Source organism: Meles meles, chromosome 7 (assembly GCF_922984935.1).
Source record: "Meles meles chromosome 7, mMelMel3.1 paternal haplotype, whole genome shotgun sequence".
NCBI lineage: Eukaryota > Metazoa > Chordata > Mammalia > Carnivora > Mustelidae > Meles > Meles meles.
Window position 1 is genome coordinate 47,505,641 of NC_060072.1, and position 14,865 is coordinate 47,520,505.

At 36.9% G+C, this 14,865-nt stretch overlaps 1 protein-coding gene across 8 annotated transcripts in view; it reads left to right on the forward strand.

Annotated features, from left to right (window-relative positions):
- LOC123945893 overlaps positions 1-14,865 on the forward strand; it is a 186,360-nt gene that overhangs the window by 86,198 nt on the left and 85,297 nt on the right. Inside the window, exon 3 of one of the 8 annotated variants that reach the window (XR_006819516.1) lies at positions 8,693-8,749. The exons of the other annotated variants lie outside the window; for them this stretch is intronic. The gene's annotated coding sequence lies outside the window, so the exon portion shown is untranslated. Of the gene's footprint in view, positions 1-8,692; positions 8,750-14,865 lie in introns of those variants that run through there. 8 annotated transcript variants of the gene reach the window in all.

Sequence of the window (14,865 nt, forward strand, 5' to 3'; positions counted from 1 at the left end):
ATCTACCCAGAAAATATTTAATATGTGATTTTTAACACTGTGATTGGCAATAGAGATAAAAAATGAGAAATATGTAAATTCCAGGTTCAAGGGATTCATAAAGAGGAAGTGGAACAAGCTAAAAAATAAATCACTTTTCTGTTTTTTTGTAGTGATTAAAGTAAGAAGTTCAAGTAATAATAGCATTATTTTGGGTCAACTGCATATTTTTATTTTCCAAAAATACAATAAGTATTTGTTTAGAAGTGAAGTGGGATTTTACTTTTTTCCTAGAATTGAGCAATTTTATGGCATAAGAGATAATATTAATGTTCTGGAAGAAATATAGATCTGCTTTTTCCATAATCCAGTAACCTTTTAAAGCAATAGTAGATAATGTAGTATCTCCTGATATAATTATTTTTATGATTTTCTTAATTCTCAATTACTACATAGAGATTTACTCTGCGTAAATAATAAAGCAAAATGTGTGAGCACATTTTACTTATTTATTTTATTATTATTTTTAAAATTTAAATTCAGTTAAGTAACATATAATGTATTACTCGTTTCAGAGGTAGAGTTCAGTGATTCATCAGTCTTATATAATACCCAGTGCTTGTATGAGCATATTTTAATGTTTATGGTTTTTAAAATGTTTTTTCAGCCAGAAATAAATAACTGTTCTGTTTTAGGAAATGAAATTAAGAAATAAATTTTCAGTCTTAGATCCAAATAAGATTTTAAAATGTATCGCATGACTGTAATCGAAAGAACAGAGAAAGGCCAACCTCCTTCCACGAATGGGTAAAAGGACCAGGCCTAGTCTTTCTTACCACACTGGCCATGTGAAACCAGAGAGTGAAAGAGAGACCAGGAGAGCATACTGTGCATGAACACTGATCTTTACCATGGTGTCCCTACCTACTAGTAAAATTCGGCTCCTTGCCCAAAAAGGATTCTGACTGATGGGATGGTCACTTACAGTGGTCACTGTAAGCCCAGAGGTACTCAAGTGTTTTCTCAAGACTCACAGCACTCCCATCTTACCCTTGAGCAGAATTCTATCTTCCCTATGTTCTGAGGTCAAAACATAAGGAAAGGATGAATGTTTCAGTTTTGCAAAATGTTATTTTATCTGTGGATAAAATTATTGTTATGACTTAGAGGATTTGGAGCTTAAACAAAGAATGTGAAATAAAAAATTTCAAGCTTATTACACTATATTTTTATAGTTTAAATCAGATTATATTGTTCAACATTAAAAGTAAGCATATTCGTATTCTGTTTAACCTCTGCTAGATTTAGATAGTTAGATGTTCTCATTGAGTATCTTTTGCTAATAAACAAATTGCATCTAAAACTACAATTAACTTGCTATTTCCTCTAATATGATGTGCATGTACTTTAATGAAATTTATTAAAAAATTATGTGTTTCAAGACTATAAATGGCAAATGATTTAATCATTGTTGTATCATTAAATAAATCTCAATGGAAGAGAGAACAATTTAGATCTAAACAAATATGTGTCTAGTTTTACCACCAAAAGTCATCTAAAACCAACAGGCAATATCTTATTTTAGTTTTTTAAAATTGTATTTTAAAAGACTTTGTATTTCCAGTGTCTTTGCCACCAATTTTTCTCAGGAAATAGGTCTGATAATGAGGTTATTTCTGCCATACATAAAAATTAAAGCCTCCTGTAAATATATATTTGTTAAAAAAAAAACAAACAAACTTGAAAGCTGAAAAGATACTGTAAAATATTTTATCCGAAAGCTGTTATTGGTAAAAGAAGATAGATAAATGAGAAATTTACTAATATGAAAATAATCAGTTTTTTTGTAATTGATCTACTCTATATTTATCTAGAATTAAAAGATTAAGTTAAAGCTAAGTAAGAGTCCAACTATTTTTATATTTTTAGCAAAGTAGAAAATAATGGCATACTGCTTTTTCCTTTGGCTTTCTGTTACTCTCATCTGGAAGGTTGCATAGCATAGTATGTTAATTAATTCTCAAGGCTATAATATAAACTTCCTTACAAAATATGATCTATACACTAATCCTTTGACAATAAGCCAATGTAATATTCTTTAGGAAATATAGAAATTAAAGGAATTAACAAAAGATATCCCTATTTCATGGTTAAAACAAAAGCACATAATTTATATCAAAGTACTTTGAAAGATATAGAGTGCTATGCAAATATAAAATAGTAATTTAAAAAATTTTTAATCTTACTTTTCCTGGTGTCTTTCCTATTTATAAGGCTTCTTCACACCTTTCATGTGATCTCTATTCCACTTCAACTGTTGGCCAATCCTATCAGGCAGAGAATAAGAAAGAGATAAGGAACCAATTAGCATGGTGTTAAGGCACTTTAAATAGTTCATTTCATCTTAGAGCATGAAAAATCTTGTTGGATAGGCCAGATGTCTGTTTCTTTTATGGCCATAGATGAAATGGGTTGTGGTGGTTGTTTTGTTTGTGTCTGCTTTTGTTTTGATGTTATTATTTCTGTTAGTTTCCTTGCTGCTACTTTAATGAATTTGGAACCTTTCAACAAAACAATAAATTATTGTCTACTGATTGGACTGGAAGAGATTTTTAAGGATCCTTAGGCCTAACACATTCTTCATTGTAGAGATCAAGAATCTAAGGGCTACTGAGAGGAGCGTCACAAGGACTAAATGCCACAAGCAATAGTTAACTTTTTTCTGTTGCATACTACTTCTCTATTCAGCATCTATAAGTGTTAGGACAGAAGCATGTCTGAGGTGCTGTGATAGAATGAGGAGGGGTACTTAACAGAGGGGTGTGTGTGAAAGAGAATGAGAGACAGACAGACACAGAGACAGACACAGAGCGAGACCGCAGCGCCGCTGTGAACGACTAGGAGGGAAAATGGGAGGGTAAAGGCTTCTGGCAGTGACGGACACCTTAGGATCACTAAGGAGTAGTCTAGGCAAAGACAGAGAGAGGGGAGGCATTAAACTCAGAGGAAATAGCATGTAGAAAGATATAAAGTTCAAATATAAGTTCAATATAAGTGTGTGAAACTGAATGCGGAATTGGACTATATAAATGGCCAAAGGAAGAGCATCTCTGAAAATACCAGTATTATGAAGACTTAAGGGGTAAGTTCTCAAGAGTTCTGAGAGTGCTTGTTTTAATGATCTTGTATTTTGTTTAATTGTTTAACTTTCCCCCCATGGTTTTTTTTTTTCTTTTTTGCCATGGCGACCAGGAAGCTTAATGCTTAATATTGTATTTAATTGTGGTAGCCTCTCTGAGATTTGTTTTTTGTTATATACTTATGTTTGCCTATTTTTTTTAGTTCCTTCTCAGTTACTTGCTTTTAATTATTTTTCTCTTGTTTTAAGTTCTCTCTAAAAAATTATTTGTGCTTTTTTATTGATGGCCTGGAAAAGTCCCTGATATGGAAAAGAAGGGAACATCAGAACAAACCCTGCCTACTTCCCTACTCTGGCCAGAGCTGACCCTGTATTGACCAATGGTTCCTTTTGTGAATGTAGAGAATAATTTTTTCGTGAAAATAGGCACAACTTAAGGGCATAGCCGTTTAATTAAAGTGTCAAAGCTTAGATGCGAATAGCAAACGTGAAGACTGGTGCCTCAAGCACAGAATAATCTTTTATAATAATCAAAGAATTTTCTTTATTTCTTCCAGCGATTCAAAGTTTAAATAGACTATTTATTTATTTATTTATTTATTTTTAAAGATTTTATTTATTTGACAGAGAGAGACCCAGCGAGAGAGGAACACAAGCAGAGGGAGTAGGAGAGGGAGAAGTAAGCTTCCCACTGAGCAGGGAGCCCAATCTGGGGCACGATCTGGGGCTCGATCTGGGGCTCGATCCCAGGACCCTGTAATGTGAAGGCAGACACTTAACTGAGCCACCCAGGCACCTCTAAGTAGACTATATTCCACATAAAATACAGGGTTAAATTTTCCAGGAAGGTATTTAATTCTATTTTTTTTTATTGATTCTAACATTGGGATAATGTGCAACTCCCAAATTCCTAAACAAATTATTATTTTTTTCAGATCTGTAGTTACCTGATCTGTTAAAATCAGGAAACATTTTTTCCCTCTACTTTTGTTCTTTTTTCCCATTGCAGTGCATGTATCACTGTAAGCCATATTCAATTCTCTTTGAAAGGAGGCAAGGCATAAATAAACAGAAAAGTATTTATTAAATACTCAGCTTGCACCAAACAAGATTATAAAGATAAATGTTTACAGCCAAGTTAGGGAGGCAAACATTTTTTAAACGCTTATGCAATGTTATGGACTGAATGTTTGTATCCTACCACTAAGTCCTGTGTTGAAATAACCCCCAATGCAATGGTGTTAGGAGATGGGCCTTTGGGAGGGGATTAGGTCCCGAGGGTGGAGGCTTCATGACTGTGATTAGGACCTTATTAAAGGGACTCCAGAAAACTCTCCACCTCTTCTACCAGGTGAAACCCAGAGAGAAGCCAGCTGTCTATGAACCAGGAAGCGGGCTCTCACAAGACACCAAATTTGTTAGTACCTTGATTTTGGACTGACCGGCCTCCAGAACTGTGAGAAATAAATTTATATAGTTTAAAAGCCATCAAATTTATGGAATTCTGTGCAAGTAGCCCAAACTGACTAAGACAGACATGGAGTGGTAAATACAAAATTAGAATTCTCCTATGAAGTTGTCTTAGAAAAGGAGATGGTGCTCATTCTTGGTCGGCAGAAGTTTGCTTGGTGGCTATCCGTGCTGAAGAGCAAGGATTGTGGTGAGGAAGGAATTTCATATGCACACATATAGGATCTTTAGAGAAGAGCAACCTGGTCATATAGGCTGGACTGTTAGATATGGCAGGATCCGTGGGGCGCCTGGGTGGGTCAGTCATCAAGCATCTGCCTTCGGCTTAGATCATGATCCCAGGATGCTGGGATCTAGTCCCACATTAGGCTCCCTGCTCAGCGGGAGCCTGCTTCTCCCTCTCCAGCTCCCCTGTGCTTGTGTTCCCTCTCTCACAATCTCTCTTTGTCATAAATAAATAAAATCTTTATAAAAAAATAGATATGACAGGATCCTTTGTGATGGCAGAATCCAGAATGAATGATTGACAGAAAGGTCCAGGAGTGGGGGTCAAGGTCTCTTTAAGGCAGGATACTACCTTTTCTTTATCCTTGTATTTCCTATAGAACTTTATATGAAGGAGGATTAATAAGATCTACATATAACATGGTCTTCTTCACAAAGTAAATAAGTCCACAAAAAACCCCTTAGCTTCCCCCAATTCATATCTAGATTCTGGAGATATTTATCACTGAAGTTACTTTAATATGATGTACCACAGAGACAAAAGGTCAGAGAAAATTGAGATGGGATTGAAAGGGCAGGCTGACATCTGTGGTTCTTATTCTTTGATCTTTGCCTCTGGTCTTTGATTTATAACAATTATCAAATAGCAGTATGATAATGGTGAATACTGTCATTGGGAGACCTTGTAATTTTGCAATGGTGAACATTCAGTTCAGCATTAAAGTGATTTTCAACAATGTGCTGTGATTAGGCGAGGGTATTTGCATTTACCATCACATTATTTTCTGTTTATTATTGGGTATAATCAAGACAATGAACTTATATAGGCCGGAATAGCACAGTGACCCATATGCTGTGGCTTTGTGAGTGTGCAGACAGAGAGCCGAAGCATGGCCTCCCCGTGCACACTGGTTATTTTCATGACTGATTGTAAAGTATGCAGCTGGACTGACAAATGTAACCAGTCCCTCCAATCTGTTGTACAATAGTTACTTTGTACTTCTCGATTTAACCCATGTGGATCAAAAATACTGCAAAGGTAAAGCTTTGTCTAAAGATATAACTTTTGTAGGTTATCCATTTAGTTATCACTTCTCACTTCTGTCCTTCTTACTCTATTGCCTAAGCTATAAATCAAAATTCTCACAATTACCACTGAATCTATCCCAGATGACCATGGCTACAATGAAAATAGATACTATTCTATATGAGGAATAGATGTGTTTTTTAAGAGTTTTAGGTAAAGATTTCAAATCAATTTTTCCGTTGCTTCCATTAACAAACAGACAGATGTATCCACAGAAAATTTGTTAGCCCCAAGGAATAATAAAGTCACTGTTAAGGAAGCAGCAGATCCTTTACAATAACCATTTTTTAAGCTTTTTTTAAGATCTTATTTATTTATTTGACACAGAGATAGAGAGCACAAGTAGGCAGAATGGCAGGCAGAGGGAGAGGGAGCCGGACATGGGACTCAATCCCAGGACCCTAGGATCATGACCTGAGCCGAAGGCAGACACTCAACAGATTGAGCCACCCAGGCGCCCCTACAGTAACCATTTTAAAGGAAAATATTATGAAGATAGCCCCAAGAAAATAAAACAACTCTTCTGTATTACTGCTTAAGAAAGAATTCTTATTCTTTCGTAGACAGAAGTTTCAAAGGCTGCCCATAAGCTATAGAATAAAATCTAAATTTTTAGAATGATAGTCTTGTTTTGACTTACCAACTTCCTCTGCACTATTCTTCCCCAAGAGATCTCTGCTCAAGTCTTATGTTTTTCTTGCCATTCTCTGAAGATATGCTGTGATCTTGCCTCAGGACCTTTGAATTCAAACTTCCCTCCCTCTGTGCTTTGCAAGCTTCTATTCACTTTTTTTCTTCTCTTCCTGCTATTTTTGTGCTTACTTGACAACTTATGTCTGTTACATTCTTTAATTCTCAGGAATAATCGTGTATGTGCCCATGGATTTTGTTGCACAGGTTCACTGTAACAACAATGAGAAGAAAGAAAAACTGGAAAAAAATCAGCATCTAACAATAAAATATTGATTAAATAAATAATAGGATACATCTATATAATGGGATACAATGCATCTGTGAACATGATTTTATAGAATATTTAATATCATGAGGAGATATCGACAATGTATTGTAATTTTAGAAAGCAGATTATAAAACACTACATATACATAATCCTATTTTTTAAATATATAAATGCATAAAGGAATAAAAAGATATATGCTTGTAAGAATATCAACCCAATTTAATATTGTCTTTTAGATGGTAGAATACCTGATAATCTTTGTTTTTCCCTAATACTATTATCACTTTTATAGTCAGAGAGAATTAGTAATTATTTTAAAATTCATCTATCTGTTTAGATGGCTACTTCATCTAGGTGGATTACAGACTCCTTTGTATTATAGAGGTAATTAATGTGTTAATTTATAAGTATATTTTATATGAATATATTGTCTTTGTATATAAGGAATCTACAGTAGTGGCTGGTACACAATAACACTTAAATATTTGCTAGATAACCAGTAGTATGGTGTTGTCACTGCCAGTTTTCCGATTAAATCTCTTTACACATGTGTTTAACTCCTTTTTTCATTTCATCAGTGAACTATACATTCTTTTACACATAAAGCAAATTCATAGTTTATTATTGAAAGTTGGCCTACATTAATAACTTTTAGGACTATTATATTTTGCTGCTTTAGGCTTTGCTGAGAGGCAGAGGTGGTTCTTACAAAGAAAAGCTAGTATTTTTCAGGAATCAGCTTTTGCTCCATAACAAACCAACCAAAATTAGAAGCTTAAAATAACTACTCTTTTTCATGGTTTTGTGGTTTCTGGCCTGGGCAGACTTGAGCTGGGATCAGTTGGTAGTTTGATGGGGCTGAAAGATGTAGAATGCTCTCACTACATGTCTGGAGGTGGGCTAGATGTCAGCTGGGGCAGCAGAGCTGACTTGGCCACAAGCCTCTCATTATCCAGCATCGATCTTGGCTTTATCACGCAATAATGGTCATAGGGTCCCTAAGAGCCGCAAGAGAGCAGCCCTAATGCATAAGCACTTCCAAGGCTCTGCTTGCTTCTTGTATGTATGTCTCATTGGCCAAAGCAACAGACATGGCCACGCCTAATTTCAAGGACTGGAGAAATAGACTCCACCTCTTAATGGAAGGAGCTGTATAGTCACATTGCAAAATGTTGTGTATACAAGGATGGACGGAATTCGTTGCCAGTTATGCAGTCTAATGCAATTTATAATAGTGATATTGGAATGATGGAAGATATATTAAATACATGTTTCAGTTTTGAATAAATATTATACCTTTGGATTTTTAAAATAAAAATAGAATGTTTAGGGGTGCCTGGGTGGCTCAGTCATTTAGTCTCTGCCTTCGGCTCAGGTCATGATCCCACCATCCTGGGATCGAGCCCCGCATCTGGCTTCCCGCTCTTTGGGAAGCCTGCTTCTCCCTCTCTCGCTTCCCCTGCTTGTGTTCCCTCTCTCATTGCCTCTCTCTCTCTTTCTCTCTCTGTGTCAAATAAATAAATAAAATCTTTAAAAAAAAAAAGAATGTTTACCCATAGTTTACCTTAGTCGCTCAGTACTTGTGGTTATTATGTACTGAAGGAAATTCATCCCCAGAGCATGAAACAATGCTGTGAGTAGTCGGTGACTGAAATGTGAACTCCAAAGTAGGAATGGTAAGTGATGAGGTTGAAATAAAAACTAAAACAAGGTGATAAAGGACTTTGATGATAAAGTTAAGAAGCTTGGATTTTGTCCCATAAAAAATATAGAACCTGGGAGGCTGTTAGGCAGAAGAATGGCACCTTTTTTTTTAAAGCAAGGTGTATAGGGGCGCCTGGGTGCCTCAGTGGGTTAAGCCGCTGCCTTCGGCTCAGGTCATGATCCCAGGGTCCTGGGATCGAGCCCCGCATTGGGCTCTCTGCTCAGCAGCGAGCCTGCTTCCCCCTCTCTCTCTCTGCCTGCCTCTCTGCCTACTTGTGATCTCTGTCAAATAAATAAATAAAATCTTTAAAAAAAACAAACAAACAAGGTGTATATATATGCATTTTCTTTTTTTTAATTAACATATAATGTATTATTTGCCCCAGGGGTGCAGGTCTGTGAATCATCAGGCTTACGCACTTCACTCACCATAGCACCTACCTTTGAAAAGCTTTATCTGAGGTGATATGAAGGGTGAATTTTAATGAGAGTAATCAGAAGGCTGCTGGAATTTCCAGGCAAAAAAAGAAAAGAATACGATCTTGGAGAATAGTATACAGTTGGAGAAATTGTTAGGAAGCATAAAATTGCAAGGTTTTTTTATTTGTTTTTTGTTTGTTTTGTTTTGTTTTAGATTGATTGGCTGTGGGGATAAAGGTGAGGGAGATATAAAGGAGTAACTCTTGGATTTAGTTTGCATTTCTGGGGCCATGTTATTCCACCGATGGAAATGAACAGAGGGATAGAAGAGATGAGTTTAATTGTGGAGTATTGAGTTTTATTTAAAAACAATTTTTTTAAATTTACTTAAGAAATCTCTATGCCCAACATGGGGCTCAAACTCACAAGCGTGAGACCAAGAGTCACATGCTCTTCTGAAGGAGACAGCCAGGCTCGCCTAGTTTTAAATTCCTGTGGGGCATTCAGAAGAACTTTAGTAGGCCATGTGAATCTACAGCTCAAGGGACTGTCTAGACTAGAATTATAGATGAAGGCAGTGATGTGCTCGTATATGTTTAACGAGAAGCTCTGGGATGAGTGGGAGTCTTGATTTCGAGCATTTGCCAATTTCTGTGATGTAATACTCCCACCGTAGCCAGTTTCAAGCAGTCATTGTGATATCACTGAGTGTGGAGCTGGGAAGAAATTAGTAGAAGCTCCTACTATAAGCTGTTGGGAGTGGGCCCCAGAATACCACTGGTCATCAGTATATTTTGGGTCTAAGTATTTTATCTAAAATAAATCTAATTCTCGGGGCGCCTGAGTGACTCAGTGGGTTAAACCATGCCTTCGGCTCGGGTCTTGATCTCAGGGTCCTGGGATTGAGCCCCGCATTGGGCTCTCTGCTCAGCAAGGAACCTACTTCTCTCTCTCTCTCTCTCTTCCTGCCTCTCTGCCTACTTGTGATCTTTCTCTGTCAAATAAAAAAATAAATCTTAAAAGAAAAATAAGATAACTCTAATTCTCAAAAATCCCACCCCCCCCAAAAAAGGTATTCTTCTTTTAATGAATGCATGACTACTAATGTTAAAGCTGGATTCAAACCCAGCTCAGTCTAGCTCCAAAAACCATGCTTCAGAATTAGTCCATGCATTTTTGGTAGTAATTCATCTAATTTTCTTAATTGTCTCTCTCCCTCTCTCTCTCTTTTTCCCCACTTGGGAAGCCGCACAAATTCTGTAGTTACACTTTATGTTGAAAAGTCATTGTGGAGGAAGTACATACTATATTGGAAATAAGGATAAATGTTTCTGAACAGAATGTCAGCTTCTGGCTCAGGTCCTGATTACTTCTATCAAAGATATATATTAGAAATATTAACACATTACTCTGTGTCTGCCTATATTCTTAAGTTGGGTTCTCCCTTGAAGCAAAGCCTGAGAGTGATTTCTTGAAAAAGTGTTTTATTGAGAAAGTTCTTTCTAGGAGAGCAGTGACAGAAGGGTTCCTGTGTGGTAGTCAAACAGCGTTAGTGCTCTTCTTCTTCCAGAAACTATATGTTGAATATGGTTTTTGAATGAGAGAAAAAGAAAATAAAGAGCCTGTTTTCAACTACTTAAGGATTATATAACAATGAGAAACTCTGAATCTGCACAGTTTCTGTCCTGAACATGAGTATTGCTATAAATTTTTGGCACTGGGCAAACATTTTGGAAACAAGCTCTATTTGTGGTAAATTGAAGGATATTAATCAATTTTTATTTCCCATTTCAAAGAGCTCTTTGAGGGAAGAAGACACCGTTGGTAAGGGTTTTCTTTTCCTCTGACTGAATTTTTCCATGTCCTTTCATGGTCATAAATTGAGAAAAACTGGCTCACCTGATTAAGGTCCCTGTAGAAAGGAACTAATCTTCAGCTGCATAGTAAAGTCTGCGAGTTAGGAGGAATAACAATGGAAAGCTATATTTGCCTTATAGTTGGGTCAGGACTAGACAAAAATGTGAAAAAGATAATGTTTTTCTTTGGTGTTCCTGACCTCTCCTTTCATACCTTTTTCCATCCTCTTTTTTTTTTAAAGATTCTATTCATTTATTTGAGAGAAAGCAAGAACAGAGGGGAGGAGGCAGAGGGAGAAGGAGAAGCAGATTCCCTGCTAAGCAGGATTGGAGGGTCAGGGGGGTATAGCTCAATCCCAGGACCCTGAAATCATGACCTGAGCTGAAGGCAGATGCTTAACCAACTGAGCCACCCAGGCGCCTCTTGGGTAATAGTATAATGGTATTCCAATTTCTTTTTGTGGAATTACCTTTTTGCTATTAAGTGAAAACGTGATGAGACTGTAAATCAAGGTGCCTGCTGAGGAGTGGGCAGACAACACAAGAGTCAGTCTGACTCTTCCTGGTTCTTTGCCTCTTTAGTGGAATGATTCAGGGATGTGGGAAAAACAATGATTGGCTCCTCTTGTTCTACCAAGGCTCTCTGTCAAAACAATTGAACAGTTCCTATTCCTGAGACCGCTACAACTTTCTGGTTTTTGTCCTTTCTCATCTTGCCACTTCAGGCTTTTGCTTTCCTTCTGTGAGAACTTCATTGTCTCCCAACACATTCTTTCTTGCTTAGATTAGTCTGGGAGGCTTCTGTTGTTTACAACCAAAGACCCACATCTGACTCAAGGTGTGAGGAGACATGGTGGCTCTCTGTGAAAGCCATCTTAGCATCTCTGATGTTGTTGTTGTTTTTAATGTGTGAAGAGGAAGTGGTCAGACTGCATGGTTTCTAATTTCCCCTCTAACTCTAAAAAGAAACAAATATATAAGGCTAGCTCTCCTTAGAAGTGTTTAGTAATTCTGAGCATTTGCCCATTCCTAGGTGAAGAGGTTGGGGGCTAATGCACTTTCCCATTAACTATGACTTCTAAATTGGTTCTTAGCATGCCTTCAGCCTTAGGCCTTGGAGTCCATTTAAGGTCATTTTAGTAGAGCCACATCTGTGGTATCTGAGTTATCTAGCTAAGCATCCTAAACTCACTGGATATTTGCCAGCCATATGCCAGATCAGGATCTGTCAGAATGGCCTCATTTAAAAAGGCTATTTAAATGCAAGAGAAATTACATTCTGAGAGAAAGGAAAACATGGGTAAAGAGCCCAAGGAACTGGCACAGCTGGGTATCATTAGCAATAATCAATATAAAAACCAATATAAAAAGCAATAGGAAGTGAGATGGGGCAGTGTATGTACGTATGTGTTGACATGAATATGTACGTATTTATGTGTATGTTTATAGGTATGTGTGTGTCTTTTTAAGAGTAAGTGTGGGGACGCCTGGGTGGCTCAGTTGGTTAAGCGGCTGCCTTCGGCTTGAGTCATGATCCCAGCGTCCTGGGATCGAGTCCCGCATGGGGCTCCTTGCTCAGCAGGGAGCCTGCTTCTCCCTCTGCCTCTGCTGCCACTCTGCCTGCCTGTGCTCTCTCTCTCTGTCTCTCTCTCTCTCTCCCTGACAAATAAATAAATAAATAAATAAAATCTTTAAAAAAAAAAGAGTAAGTATGTAACTTTTTTTTTTTTTAATTGTTTCCTCTACCCACTTTCCCGACCCTCACTCCTAACTTGAATCTCTGTACTGTGTCCAGTGGGAGTGCTTGATGTATTGAAATCATTTTAGAATTTCAGTCTTGGAGGCAGTGACTTTGATGTTACAAGCCTAGAGGAGGGTTAAATAATTACTTTATTAACAGGGAAAAAATTGCAAATACTAAACAGTTGCTAGGGAATCTAAGATGTTTGAAGAACAGATCCATGAAAGATCCATATTCTTTTTCTTCAGTTATTACATATTTTATAATGATTAATCTTCTAATTATAAAATGATACCTTTATTTAGAAAATAATAACTTGAAAAATAAATGAATCTATATAAAGGAACAACTAATATTACCTATACTTTTACCACCCAGAAGTATCCATTGTTAATATTTTGGTATATATCTTTTCATTTGTGGAAGATGGTCTTTAATGCAATAACCCAAATATGGGATTTACTGAGCCTAGTTTGGAAATTCTAATTCTGAACATGCGTTTGGTCACCAATTTGCTAAATAGAAACAAGGCAAGAGTTCCTTTAGCAACTCTTAATTTTTCACAAATAGACTTTAAAAATAATTGTCCTGGGGCACCTGGGTGGCTCAGTGGGTTAAAGCCTCTGCCTTCGGCTCAAGTCATGATCTCAGGGTCCTGGGATCAAGTCCTGAATCCGGTTTCTCTTCTCAGCGGGGAGCCTGCTTCCTCCTCTCTCTCTGCCTGCTTCTCTGCCTACTTGTGATCTCTGTCTCTCAAATAAATAAATAAAATCTTTAAAAAAAAATTGTCCTGCAGACTAAAAGTATTTTACTTTTGCTTCTTTTCAGTCCCACTCCCTTTAACTCACTCTACTGTACCATCCTGTGCTCACCTTCAAGTGTAAGCCCAACGCTCTCAGAACTACACAAATCCACATTGTATTTCCAAGTAGGTAGAGACAGTCAATAATAATAACTGAACACATGTGGCAGGTACCACATCTAAGGCTCTTCATGTGTCCTCTCATTTCATCCTCACAAAACTTTATGATAAAGATACTACTAATATGCTTATTTTACTTATGAGGAAACCAAATATCGGAGACATTACATTACTTACTCAAGATGGCCATGAGTTAATTACTGGTGAAGCCAGCATTGCAGCTTGGGTCTATCTGATCTCAAAGCCACTATGATACTGCAACATATGAGACCAAAGAAAAGGCATGCCTAGACAAAATTGTGAAGACATAAGTCTGTGTTTAGTGCTCTTCATGCCCAACCAATAGGAGGCCTTTTTGCAAATAGTGTTTGATGAGAAGAAAGGTATCCATGAAAAGCTTTCTCTATCAAGGTAGGTGGTATGGTTTGAACATTAAGTTGTTCATAGGGAATATTGACCTCTAAAACATTAAAGCTGGCATCTTGAGCTATGTTAAGTATAGTATGATCTAATTATTTTCTTCAATTTATAGATAAAAAACTGAGGCCTAGGGAGGTGAGGTTACAATTTCTTGGAATAATAGCATATGGCTAGAAGCAGGGTCTCTTGATTCTCTCAACCTAGGGCTTTCTGATCACACCAAGGCCTCTTTGTTTCATAATATATTTGAATCTGATGAAACAAAATGGCTTATTTATTTTTTCTTCCAAGATTTTATTTTAATTCAAGTTAGATAACACATAGTGTAGTATCAGTTTCAGAAGTAGAATTTAGTGATTCATCACTTCCATATAACACCCAGTGCTCATCATAACAAGTGCCCTCCTTAATGCATATCACCCATTTAGCTCATTCCCCCACCACCACCCCTCCAGTAACCCTCAGTTTGTTCTCTTAACTGTAGAGTCTCTTATGGTTTGCCTCCCTCTTTTTTTTTTTATCTTATTTTATTTTTCTTTCCCTTCCCCTATATTCATCTGTTTTGTTTCTTAAATTCCACATATGAGTGAGATCATATGGTATTTGTCTTTCTCTGACTTATTTCACTTAGGGTAATACTCTGTAGCTCCATTCACATTGTTGCGATTGGCAATAATTCATTCTTTTTGATGGCTGAGTAATATTCCGTTGTATCTATATAGCTCATCTTCTGTATCCATTCATCAGTCAATGGACATTTAGGCTCTTTCCATAATTTGGCTATTATTGATAGTGATGCTATAAACAGAGGTGTCTGTGCCCCTTCGAATCAGTATTTTTATATCCTTTGGATAAATACCTAGTAGTGCAATTGCTGGATCATAGGGTAGTTCTATTTTTAACCTTTTGAGGAATGTACTGTTTTCCAGAGTGGCTGCACC